The 14111-nt window shown below is 39.0% G+C and overlaps 1 protein-coding gene across 6 annotated transcripts in view; it reads left to right on the forward strand.

The window, feature by feature from the left end:
* The window catches only part of LOC140469243 (regulator of G-protein signaling 3-like), a 271500-nt gene that overhangs the window by 243985 nt on the left and 13404 nt on the right, over nt 1–14111 (forward strand). The gene's annotated exons all lie outside the window — the stretch shown is intronic.

Raw genomic sequence — 14111 nt, forward strand, 5'->3', positions numbered from 1 at the left:
ACCTCAGTAATGACATCTTTCAAGCCCCTGTTGTTTATTAGAACAATGTAGGTGGTTGAAATAGGTAATACTGACATTTGGTAAACGTCCATTTGTGAAATAGTTCTACTCCACCTTCTAGCATTGCCTTTAATGTTAACAAATAAGAGCTTCTAAACCTATTGATAGTAAAGGCATACTCAGTCAATGAATGTGGGAAATATATCAGTTATGGGAGCACAATTGGTAGATTAAAAAAAGACAGAAGACTAGCAAATTTATCTTCATTCTCCTGGTGGTTGAATGATACAACAATAATAGAACTGCCAGCTCATCATGATGGAAAGCCTTGAGAAACACAAGTTCAGAATCATCTCTTTCTCTCAAGCATGCTATACTTGCCTTAAATGACTCTTATACAAAATCCCAAAGTATTTTATGAAATAACCTGATATTTATGTTCACTGTCTACAAATAAATTAATGCCTTTCTAACGCTGGAAACTATGATTGCATCTTGTATAATCTACTTGAGTTTAATGCACCTGGGTAAACTGTTCTAAACTCGAAGGGTTATTCTGAGGTAATATTATCTTTCCTTTTTTGTTTGGTCTGCACCAAAGATTTCAAATGGCAGTCTGTTGGCAGGCACTACTAATATCTTTAATGCATATGTATGTCCACGCCTTGCTGTTTCCCACCCTATTTGCGACAGAATCACTGCATTCTTTACTTGCCCTGGTTCAGATCAGCATGTCACCCAAAATCAGTAACACCCTTATAAAATAATACTGAAGTCAGCAACACGATGTAATCTCTTCTGTTCATTTTTTTTGTATATTATGCATAAAGTATTACGGAGAAATGTTATTCCGTGAACAATGCTGCAATATCATTGAAAAGTCTCCGGTATGCTATCACAATATTTGTCTGTTTTCTTTAAACCTAATGACAAAACTTATGTGCCTTATTCATAAATTGAAACCAGGTGACTGATTTTTCTACAGCTGTCAGCACAGAAAATGCTATTTATATCAGAAGCATGCTGTAAATTTTGGCAGGGTCAAAAATTCAATTTCTTCTCCCTTTGTTTGAGTACAGATTGTTGGACTTGATTGATGCAGTTAACATCTGGAGCAAACTGGTTCCTGAGCTTATGCTAAATTTATTAATCATTAACCTTTTTACAAAAAAAATGTAATTCAGGGAAATGCTGAATGCGGAAGTTTAATATGCTTTAATTATTGCATGGTAAGAAAATTAGCAAAAACATGCTTGCAATGAGGGGGAGTGGTTGCCTTCAAAGTAAGCTGAATAATTTGGCTGAGAAATCAAAAGCATTTTGAAGATTTTCATCATCTGGTACAGGCAAATTTTCAGGCCAAAATCTCTTTCTAATGGTTTGCATGCCTTGTTACAAGGGATCTGAAATCTCACAGGAAGAGGATGCCTCCACTTCAAGCTGGCATTGCATTCCTCTCCCTTCTCTACCTCACATCTGCCTCAATATCATGTGAGTAACTCTGGCATAGGTGGCATTAGAATCATAGAATCCCTACAGTGTGAAAACAGGCCATTTGGCCCAAGGCCACACCGACCCCCTGAAGAGTATTCCATCCAGACCCATTCTCCTACTGTATTACTCTACATTTCCCATGTCTAGTGCACCTAACCTACACATCCCTGAACATTATGGGCAATTTAGCATGGCCAATTCACCTAACCTGCACAGCTTTGGACGTGGGAGGAAACACATGCAAACTCCACACACTCGCTTGAGGCTGGAATCAAATCCGGGTCTCTCGCGCTGTGAGGCAGTAGTGCTAATCCCTGAGCCACCATCCGATCATAATCCAGTTCCTGATGAAATTGAGATCTGTCAACTTTTCAAATGTCAGTTTCCCCTTGAATTGGCAATCATAAATGGAATAAGTTTCTGGACCAGCCTTGATAAGCTTTTAGCAAGGTACAGAAACAACGTTTCTGTTTCACCTACTGGACTAGTCCCCACTTGGGCCTAAACAGCACAGGTTTCCATTTAAAATGTATAAATTTACCGTGGTAAGATCTCAGATGGAACTAGTCAGTAGGCGACAGCACTGTCCAGCTAGGCAATGTAGTGGCCTACATAAATAGTTGGTGGTTTGATCTGATATAACCCTTAGTTAATCAGTCCCCTTGGGTTAAACTGTCATGAAGTTTGGGACTGCATGACTGCTACCTTAAATATTAGTGAGGTGCATCTCAGTCTCTGTCTTAGCTAAGAGTGTCTATTACCTGAATCTTGAGAGTTTCAACAAACTGTTTCATTTGTGCATGATTATATTTAAAGCATTGTTCTCTGTACTACACCTCTCTAGTGCAAGTTATTTAATCCTCTTCTGAGAATCTTGATAACATTGTTACTGATGTCAGTGTCACATCATCTTGTGTATCATGATGTCATTAACATATCCCATGCTCATTGTGCTACTTTAGGATTCTTACGTTTTTTTTTTATTGCCTCAAGTGCCTAATTAAATCATGGTACAGTTTCCCAAGACAGCAATGAAGACAGGCAATTGTCCATCATACAGTTATTAAAAATAATTAATGGCGTGGATGAGTTCTGAATGGTCATCTGATCTTAATTCTAAAATGTCATTTGAATTAAGAAGTTATTACTGAAATACATTTGTCATGTGATATCCTGCTTACTTGAGTTTAACTTCTTTTTCACAGCTAAGCAAATATAACTCAGTTGACCTACGAGCTGATGGACTTGACCATGTTGATTGCCTTGATTCTTAAATTCTATAAAGTTTGCAAATTCTCTTAAGTTCTGTAGATGAACACAGCAATTGAGCCATTAGGTCTGAAGGGTTGAAACCATCTAATATAGTTTGTTGAAAGTGACACAAAATATTCATGATAATGTTTTAGCTAAGGAAGATATGTAGAGGATGATTACATTGACTATAACATCTGTTTCCATCTGAAGTATTTCAGAAAAGATAAATGACAAGTTGAATTTGTTATATTTAATGAGTCCTTCCATTTCTGTAACAAAACGATTTACTAGCACACTTGTAAGGGTAAACTCTATGTATTACGTCCAAAGTGGAAAGTGTGCAGAGCAGTATGGATTCATTTCAAGAATATTATTTAGATTGTCATGAAATTCTATATGTGTGCATATTTCAAACACATGTTCTGGTACATATTTGGATATGCAAAAGGAACAACTCCACATCCAGGTGTGACTAAAATCTGCTTTTTTGTGTTTTTATTCAGTATGGCAAGCAATGTACTTTCAAAGTATGTCTGCTGCCTGCACATCATTTTTGGCCTTGCCCAGAAGTATTGATACAAACAGAAGAAAAGGAACATATTGTTTGTTTGCATAGAGTTAATGATGAATTGGAACAGTATCAATTTGCTGCTGAAAATATTGTTTGCACATATTGAAATAATGCATGTTTTAAAAAATAAAGTACAGCAGATGTTTAGGATTAGGTAGTGCTGTTGAATAACTTTGAATTTTTATTTTTGTCATTTGATTTCATGAACAGGGGGATCCTGTTCCTTTGCCTGCTGACTCTTGGGATCCTGCTCGGGCAGTTGAAATTAAGGCCTAGGTTTTCGTGGGCTCAGGAAAAACATAATTTGTATATTTTGCCACTTTTCAAAGTGTCAAACTGACCCATTTATGACTTTGCCTGAGATTTTTCTCTTTTCACATAAAGTTTACATTCACAGAACATTTTTGTGACCCATGATAGAGAGAAAAAATTGAGTGCAGAGGCAGGCGGGTAAAAGTTGGCCTGTATTCTCTGAGACCACCAGCAACCCAGTTCCCAACTTGTACCTCCTCGTGAACCTCATCTGTCACCCATCTCCTGTCCCCGGGTTACCCTATTCCTTCTCAGACCTCCCTCTCAATTCATGTTCCTTTCATGCCCCTCAGATCACCTGTAACCACTCACCACTCCGTACAGTCCTCCAAATCCATGAAAAGCAACAGGGATTCTCTCAGCTGCAGTTTTTGAAAAAATTCTATGGCAATCACATGAAAATCTCATTTAAACACAATGATATTGACACTGCAAAATAACTTCTCCATTGAAAAACAGGTACTTATTTAAGTAGCATATAAGTTGCCCAAAACAAACAGCCATCTACTGTAAATATTTAATGCAAAATATGTTATTACAACCTGGTAGCACTGTAAATTATTCTCTTGATCAGCTGACTCAATGGATCATTCAATTTTAGAACTCAGTCAAGCATTCGTAATAGCTGCAGCTGTTAAAATGTTGAGTTGAATTTTACCAGAAATTGTCTAAGTGTCAATTTTGTTGAGTTTGTGGAAAATTTCTCTCTGTTACCTATGCATCATGCCACTGGGGCACTCACTTTCTCACATCACCCATCTTGCCCCACACAGGGAAATTTTGGCCCTGCCAGGACCTTCCTGGGTTCCTGGCAATGGTGCTGTCTCTGAATCCCAGTTGCGTACCAGGTTAAGTGCTGGAAGCTTGGAGCTGTTTTGCACGTCCTGTCAATTGTCCCAGTCATGTCGAACAGAGGGACATTGGAACCCTTTTTTTGCTAAAATAGACCTGGACAGGGGCTGTATGTGGCCACTCTTTGGAGCATGCTCTGGGCCATTGATGACTGACATTTAAGGGACCAGAGGGACAAACTCATCAGATTACTGGTCTGACTTTCATGTGAGGAGTTATTGCCATTTATTTTCAACCTATGAGGTGAAAGAATGAGAAACTTTGTTAATTAAGTGTGCTATTTTATACAATGAGATGTTAATGTATACAAATAGGCCTCTCACTTGGTTGGAAAAGTGGGATTATTGCTGTCAGGTATTTCTTTATTGCCCATCCCTCATGATTTTCTCAACTTTTCATCAAGGCTCATGTCATTTGCAGCTGGGAAAATTCAGCCATTATTTTCAAAATTCCAAAGGCTATAATGGAAAGAATAGATGTTATCTTCGGCCTATCAAAGTAGTATTTATGAAAGGGAGAATATGCTTGGAAAAGTTCTTACTTCTCAAAAGCAGATGATTTTTTTTTCCTCCCATAGTAAGAGCTATCTTTGCATTTAAATTCTAGTAACTAACATTGCAAGGAAGTTTTCTAATGCACTTTCCATATTGGTTCACTGATGTCCTTCAGGGAAGGAAATCTTTTTTTGTTTTTTGGTCTGGTCTACATGTGACTCCAAATCTGCAGTAATGTGTTAGCTCCTAAAGACCTTCTGAAGTGTTTTAGTAGCCATATAGGTCAAGGAGCAATGAAGAATGAGCAACAAATTCTAATCTTGCTGGTAATAACCATGCTGCACAATAGAATAAGTAAATAATGATGCCTCTTTCTCAAATGGAAAAAAAGTACTGTAATGTATGTTAACACTTACAAATTGGTTAATGTAATTGTCAACGTACTCTTGCAGGACAGTATTTAAAAATACTATGTGGAAGTGTGAAAACATTTAGCTTTCAGAGGTTTTTTTGAATCCTCCATTCTCCCCTAAGTTGTTACAAAGAAAGCTTCCAAACCCATTTAAACACATAGAAATAATGTATGGGAGGGAATGTAATTTTCCTGTGGTCCTTGCAATGTGGACTCTGACCTTGGAAGAGGTGTATGTCTGTTTTGCACCCAAGGTCGTTGCATCCTGTGAGAAAGCCATATGAAAATAGTATGGTGTCTGGAATGCAGAGCAAAAGTACTTTCCAAATCAAAAAAAAAATCAGTGTTTTGAGATCTAATTTACATCAGCAATGGAAGACAAAAATCTGGTCTAAATTTCTAATTTGGGAGGAACTAGCAATTTACTTCCGGCTTCTTGAATGATTTAGATTTTTAAATGTTCTGTTTTCATTTCTATCTTTTAAAGTTTATAATTTGGAAGGGTATTAGGATTGTTGTTATTGTGGAACTTGAAAGATGCTGCTTAGCATCCAACCTATGGAATAAATTCTGTCCTGGCTGTTTTACTGACAGATGTTTATGTGGTGAGGTCATGATGCACTGAGAATGCTATGGAGGAAGGGAATGCCTGAATCATTAGAGATAACTTTGTAACGTGCCTTTTCTAGAAAAATAACTGGAAGAATATTTTCTTTCAATTGAGTGGTAAAATATAGTTTTGTGAATCATTGGCACATGGAATCAACTGTATGTTTTAATGTACATTTCTAACTTCTGTAGTTTTGGAATTGAAAATACTTCTGGATATTTGACATGTTCAGAAATTCCTAGTCCTAAAATGTGTAGTTCATACATTTTTAGTTTGTGGTCGAGCAGTGTAACTGTACAAAGTAGGTTTTTTCTTGTGAACATTCAAATCATGGTCTCACGTGGCATCACTTCTGTATGTAGCAATTATTTTTAAAGACTGTTATTAGCCAGAATTAGCTTAGATTGAGAAGTTGGAATACCTATTCCCTAAATTCAACTATATTTCTGATTTTCCTCTGATTAGATCTTGTGTGTCATTTAAGAAAGCTTTTGCAAAAGTTTTGATTAACAGAAATAAACTGTCCTTTCCTTGCATTTTTATATTTTAAAGAAGGAATGTTTACAGCTTTAGAATTTAAACAGTCTCCCTGTGGTATCATCAACGTTGTCATACTTCTGCCTTGCCTGACAAGACCCATTGTAGTGATAACAGCGATATGAATCACCTTGGTCTTCCAATTTCAAAACCTGCTGAATCTCGCTTCCTACTCTAGACTTTTGTTCCAGCTGGTTTTGATCCTTCCTCTCCTTTGACCATGGTTATACATGATAAATTCTAATTATCTTTTCACCGAGAAGCCAATATTTCTGCTATTATTCCTCTTTCCTTCTATCGACTGATTTTATTGAAATCTGACCACATAAGCTCTGCTGTCTTGAATCTTCAAGCCTTGCTCAATACTTTTGCAGAAGCATTCCGAAGAATTGGTCTCAACCTTAACCTGAAGTCCTTTACCAGTCTGTACCTGGTCATGTTCTGGTCCATTTCTACTTTAAGATCAACAGAAAAGTCCTCCCAAACATGAAATATTTCTCATACCTGGGAAGCTACCTCTTGTCTAAAGCTGATATTGATGTGGAGATTCAGCATTGCACCTAATCTGCGAATGCTGCCTTCGGACACCAAAGGATGAGAATCTCCAACAAATGTGACCTCTGTGCTGACATCAACATCCTTATGTATGAAGCAGTCATCTTTCTGACTCTTCTTTATGGCTCCAAAATTTGGACTATATGTAGATGCCACCTCAAGATCCCTGAGAAATACCATTGATACAGTTTGAGATAGATTCTCGGCATCACCTGGGAGGAGATGCATAAAAACATCAAAATCCTTGAAGCGGCTGATTGCACCAGCATCGAAGTCTCAGTCACCTGAAACTAACTTTACTGAGCTAGGGGAAGGGACTAGGCTGATAGGTGGAAATGGAAACCAGGGAGAGAGAGGCTTGCTCAGTCATTTTTGCCAAAAACACACTTTGCTGAGGGTTTTAAAATCTGGCACAGACTCCGTTCTCTCCATTAAAATGTAAGATGTTGTGGTGACAGGCACAGTGAACAATTGCTCACACTAGTTAAAAGTAAATGTGACACTGCTGTTGCCTCTTAAATTAAAGATTAGTTGTCTCACTGTAGTAAAGGAGGGTGGTCAGGCTTGAGATTGAAGACCATATTTCAGGATATAAAATGTTGATGGCTTCCAATTAAGGCATTGGAGTCAACAGGTCCTTAGTACCTTGATGCTTTTGAGAACCTTGCTAGTGTTAGATTCCAAGTAAGGACCAGCCTGCTCTTTTTAACTTTTCATGCCTACTGAAGTGCCAGGCTTTGAAAACAGTCATTGTCCACTTACACATAAATTGTTATTGGGACAAAGCTGGATGACAAACGTTTATTGCAGGTGAAGTTAGTGGAATATTCATAATATTTAAGCTTCAGATCAGTGTGCTCAATTATTATACCATTCTCAGCCAGGACCAAAAAATTCAATATTCCTTTTCCTCTTCAAAAAATGACTGCATCCTACATAATAGCTTTTTATGTACATAATTTTTCTTCTGTAGTCAAGTACCAGTCTCCTGAGAGGACGCCTCCTCGCAGAGCACTTCAGGGAACATCCCAGGGACACCTGCACCAATCAAGCCCACTGCCCCATGGCCCAACAATTCAACTCCCCATCCCACTTTGCTGAGGACATGCAGATCCTGGGCCGCCTCCACCACCGCTCCCTCACCATCCAACGCCTGGAGGAAGAATGCCTCATCTTCCGCCTTGGAACACTTCAACCCCAGGGCATCAATGTGGACTTCACCAGTTTCTTCACTCCCCCCCCCCCCCCCCCCCCCCCACCCCCATCTTACCCCAGTTCCAACCTTCCAGCTCAGCACTGTCCTCATGAGCTGTCCTACCTGCCAATCTCCCTTCCCACCTATCCACTCCACCCTCTCCTCTGACTGATCGCCTCCATCCTCACTCCCATTCACCTATTGTACTCTTTGCTACCTTCTCCCCAGCTCTCTTCACCCCCAAGGCCCCCCCCCCCCCCCCCTCCCCAATTTATCTCTCCACCCTGGAGGCTCCCTGCCTCCATTCCTGATTAAGGACTTTTGCCCAAAACGTCAATTTTCCTGCTCCTCGGATGCTGTCTGACCTGCTGTGCTTTTCCAGCACCACTGATCTAAATCCTTATTTCAAGGGATTTGAAGTGTGAGAGTAGGATTATCTTACTGCAACTGTACAAGATGCTGGGGAGACACATCTGGTGTATTGGGAGAAGTTTTATAGTGTTGTAGAGTCATACAACATAGAAACAGACTCTTCAGTCCTACTTGGACATGATAACCAATTTTTCCAAGCTAAAGCAATCCTATTTGCCTGCATTTAGCGTATATCCCTCTAAGCCTTTCACTCATGTACCTATCCAAATGCCTTTTGAACGTTGTAACTGTACCTGCAACTACTACTTTCTCTGGCAGTTCATTCTACATAGGAACTACCCTCTATATGAAAAAGTTGGCCTTTTAGGGTTCAGGTACATAGTTCTTTAAAAGTTGCATCACAGGTCGACAGGGTGGTTAGTGTTTAGCACACATGCCTTCATTGCTCAGATCTTTGAGTATAAGAGTTGGGATGTCACGTTGAAGTTGTACAGGATGTTATGGTGAGGCCACTCTGGAGTACTGTGTACAGTTATAGACACCTTACTATAGGAAGGATATTATTAAATTGGAAAGGATTCAGCAAAGATTCACCAGGATGTTGCTGGGACTGGAGACTTTGAAATATAAGGATAAGCTGGATGGGTTGGGACATTTTTCACTGAAGCATAGGAGGTTAAGGGGTGACCTTATTGAAGTTTATAAAATCATGAGGGGCATAGATAAGATGAATAGTGAAAATCTCCTCCCTACAATAGGGGAGTTCAAAAGTAGGGGGCGTATTTTTTATGTGGGAGGAGAGTTTCAGTCATCTTTATTTTAACAAAGATATTATTTAATTGGAAGCATTTAAGCAAAGCTTCACGAGATAACCCCACGTATTCAGGGATTATCGTATGAGCAAAGAATTTAACAGGTTAGGACTCTAGTCGTTACAGTTTAGAAGAATAAGAGGTGATCTCATTGAAACAGAGAGGATTCTGAAGGGACTTGACAATGCTGAGAGGGTGTATCCCTTCATGGGAGAGTCTCTGAGCAAACAGCATAATCTCAGAATAAAGAGGTGCCCATTTAAGACCTGATAAGGAGGAATTGCTTCTCACAGAAGATTGAGAGTCTTTTAAACTTCTTGCCATAGAGCAGTGTTCAGGCAGAGTCGTTGTGTGTATTTAAGGCTGGGATAGACAGATTCTTAATCAGTTGGGAAATAAAGGGGTCCAGAGAAAGGGCAGGACAATAGATGTGAGGGTTGTCAGATCAGCCAACATCCTTTGAATGGCTTGAGGGATTGGCCTACTCCTGTTCCTATTTCTTATGCTCTTATATTCATGTAGCCCAAGAGTCGTTATGAGGAAATATTCTGGTTTAGGTACTGTTGTTTGCACTTGAGGGAACCTGACCCCCAGAAAGAGTTTTGCCTCTTATCCAGCTGATGTGTGCTTCAACCAGAAAATGATAAAGACAGTTGCTCTTACAAGCATGGAATCTGGCATGATCATGATATGTCTAAGCACACAAATTATCTAATATTGTAGGTTTCTTTAAAATGGCTAGGAAGGATTGCTTAATAAGAAGATTTCTTCATGCAATGGTAATCTTCACATCAGCAGAAGAACTGTCCTTTTCCACAGTCTTGCAGTTCATTAGATAAGCTGAATGACAAAAATTAATTTCCACAGCATATTGTTGTCTAAGTGTGTGTGTGCATTTATGTACACAAGGATCTGTAAACCCAGTACCTAGTTAGTAACAGGTGTGGCCAATTGCCTCAGGAATGATTTGCTCATGGCACCTATGAACTCCTGACATAAATAGTGCAAGTTCAGAAAACCCATAAGAATATATGTGGTATTCAGTTATGTTATGACCACATGAGTAGAGGCAGGATGGCTTCCCTCTTTTCTATGTTTGACCACAAGTCTATCTTGAAAATCATATGCTTGCCAATTCCATAAGTAGTTTAAATGCTCTGACATGGATAGGTTTTATTATAAGCTGCTGAAAAAGAAACTTGTATTTATCATTCTTGCTACCCAATCTAATTAAAAGTAATAAAAATAAAACACTCTGGCTCTGTCATACATGCGTTCAAGTGTTCGCATATTCATACACAAAGTGGGGATAGGCAAAGTGATTTTGAAAGTCAATGGTATATGAATCTTGATGACTTGGAACATTTCATACTGGGCCTGGAGGTCTCGGGATTCAGCATTGAGACAATTTAGACTTGTTAGTGGATGACTTTTGTAACAACTTCTGGAGACAGAGGTTCCTTGTTTGGATCTTAAAACACTGATGTATAGATGGCCGAGTGACATACACAGCTTGAAATTGTAGGATGGATGAAGACAGGCAGTGCACACGCTCAGGGGTCCTGCTTCTTCTGCAGTTCTCCTTCATCTATCCTGTGGCCTAGGGAAAAGTAGTGTCTTAAATCAACAAAGGGTTAGTTGGCTCATCACATGATCCCCTCTCACCAACTTCTCCCTGGGAGCAGGTCAACCTTTCTTGTGTAATTACGTGGTTGTCAGCTCATTACATACGGATGTGCAATATTGTGGTGAGGTGGACAGGAAGTTGACAGCTGTGCCATTATCTTACTGGGTTGGAGGTCAACTCTATATTTAAAGGGCAGCCAGACAGTCATTTATTCCGTACAAGTCAGATACATCATTCGGGCTCTTGAAGTGAATACCTCCAGCTAAATATTTTGGCTCCACCTTTGCCTTCCCCAGTAAGCTTGCCTCCCTTCCTGACACAGATTTTCATAGGTCATATGAAGTTACATCTTTGGCCATACATTTTTCTACTGTTTGCCAGCCTCCTTGACCTAAGTCCATTTCACTTCAATGTTTCTCCCTTTGCTATCTTCTGTAGCCCTTGCAACTTGGACTACCATTACCCAATCTTAATCATGGTGTTTTGAAAGAGGATAAAGCAGTGGATATTCACCTTAAAGTCCAGGCAGATGACAACCTCACCTGCTGCATGGCAGTTCTTGCAGCTACAAATCTGACAGTGCATATTGCTCGCTCATAAGAACCAAACTGAGAAGGGATACTTGATTCTGGTGAGCTGGCCTTTTACTGACCATATACAATATGAAGATGTATGCAAAAAGGATACCCCTGCTTATTGTTCTGCAGCTCAATCTATTTTTAACATTCCAAGATTTGATTGCAAATTTTCATCCTATCTTCAGGTATCTAATTTTGGCTTCTCACCCAATTAAGATCCCCCACTCCCTTGCTTCCCATTCCCAGAAGCAGTATGACATTCACCTGGAGGCATAGGATTGGTATCATATTATTATACTTTAAATGAGACCTGTGAATTCTAATTTTTCCATCTTTCCCCTATCCACTGTTTCATTATTTTAGAAATTAATGTTAGATCACGGCGGCACAGTGGTTAGCACTGCTGCCTCACAGCGCCAGAGACCCGGGTTCAATTCCCACCTCAGGCAACTGTGTGTAGTTTGCACATTCTCCCCGTGTCTGCGTGGGTTTCCTCCGGGTGCTCCGGTTTCCTCCCACAATCCAAAAACGTGCAGGTTAGGTGAATTGGCCATGCTAAATTGCCTGTAATGATAGGTGAAGGGGTAAATGTAGGGGAATGGGTCTGAGTGAGTTGCTCTTCAGTGGGTTGGTGTGGACTTGTTGGGCCGAAGGGCCTGTTTCCACACTAAGTAATCTAAAAAAAATCATAGATCATAGCGTTATGCAGCATGGAAACAGACCCTTTGGTCCAACTAAGCCATGCCAAACATAATCCCAAACTAAACTAGTCTCAACTGCCTGCTCCTGGCCCATATCTCTCCAAATCTTTCCTATTCGTGTACATATCCAATTGTCTTTTAAACGTTGTAACAACAACTACAGCTACACTTCCTCAGGATGTTCATTCCACATGAGAAACACTTTGCATAAAAAAAACTGCCTTTCAATCTGATCTACTTCCTCAACTTACTTACCCCATGCTAACTCCATGTTCCTTAACTTGAATCAGATGCAAGAGGGTTGAGTGATCCAATAACTAACAAATCAGATCAAAGTTTCTACCGCATCTACCACTTCTAGTTACGAATGATGTGCAATTCTGGCAAACTTAAAAACCTGCTTTTACACTTAGTATCAAGCCCATTAAGGCAGCACTTCACCAACAAAGCCTTGGAAAAGTCAGTATTCTTCTGTCCAGTATTTAAATAGAGCCGTTCAAACATGTTCACTAAAATGGAAGAGGAATGTGTTAGAAATACGTTAAACATTTTTGTGCTAATCCGTCAGCAATTTCGTCCAGTCTTTGTAACATGGTACACCAAAGCTTCACTTCAACTGCATTACAAATACAGAATAAAAGTATGTTGCCTTGCGACCTCAGGCCCACTCTTTCAGGCCTGATGCTTAGTCAAACATTCCAACCAGGAAAGGTAAACTAAGTTAAGTACCTTGAAAAACATATCTATTATAGGAAAGCTTACCTAATTTCAAACTTTAAATGCCTTTTTAATGAAAGCATGTAAAACTTAAGTTTAGATCTTTTATCAAAAAAAGTTCAACCTTTTTTACAATTGTAATCAAAAATTTCAAATCTTTTGTATACAAGTAATTAAAGTCCCTCAGAACATCCATAAAGAGACTTATAACCGATTGTGTGTGTGTACAGGACAATCACAAAGCTGACAGTTGTCTGGAAGAAATACATTGATTTACCCTTGGAAAACAAATTACTTCAGATTCTTAGATATGCTGATTTTATTTCCTTCTACTGAGTTGATCTATTCTACATTTGACCCTGTAAAATCAGGCGGAGACCATTTGAACGCAAGCTATTCATGATACAAAAAAATTGTCAATAATATCTGGGATATCTGGTCAGCGTAGACAGGTTGGACCGAAGGGTCTGTTTCCATGCTGTACACTTCTATGACTCTAAGTAGAGCAATATAGAGAGCAGTCATGGCATTGAATTTGAATAAGAATCCATAAACAAAAATATAACTGTTTGAATATCATTTCTTCACTGGAGTTCAATATTGAAATAATTAATGTTTTTTTAAAAATGTTGTTTTAAAAGAGTTTTTTTTAATCAAAATTCCTGTTCAAAAGAAAAGATGGTGTGACAAAACTGCTATTTTGTGGTTATGACATAAAATCCAATATTCTTGTAAAACAATAAACTTGATAACTACAGAAATCGTGAATATTTTCATTTTGTTCTTTAATTTATTTTAGTCTTATTTCCCCAAAGCCTCTATGCTTTGAACATTTACATAAATGTGCATGCGTTCCTTTACTAAGAGAAAAAGACCCAATCTTGAATTGACCACCACCCCCCAACAGGAAATATGCAAGAGTGGCTTAATTGATTAAGCCTACAGATTTCACACTATGCAGGACATGATCTATTGCCACATTTAACCAATCTTTCTTTCTGTATTTCCAGCAATGAAA

The sequence above is a fragment of the Chiloscyllium punctatum genome, chromosome 49 (genome assembly GCF_047496795.1).
Source record: "Chiloscyllium punctatum isolate Juve2018m chromosome 49, sChiPun1.3, whole genome shotgun sequence".
Classification (NCBI taxonomy): domain Eukaryota; kingdom Metazoa; phylum Chordata; class Chondrichthyes; order Orectolobiformes; family Hemiscylliidae; genus Chiloscyllium; species Chiloscyllium punctatum.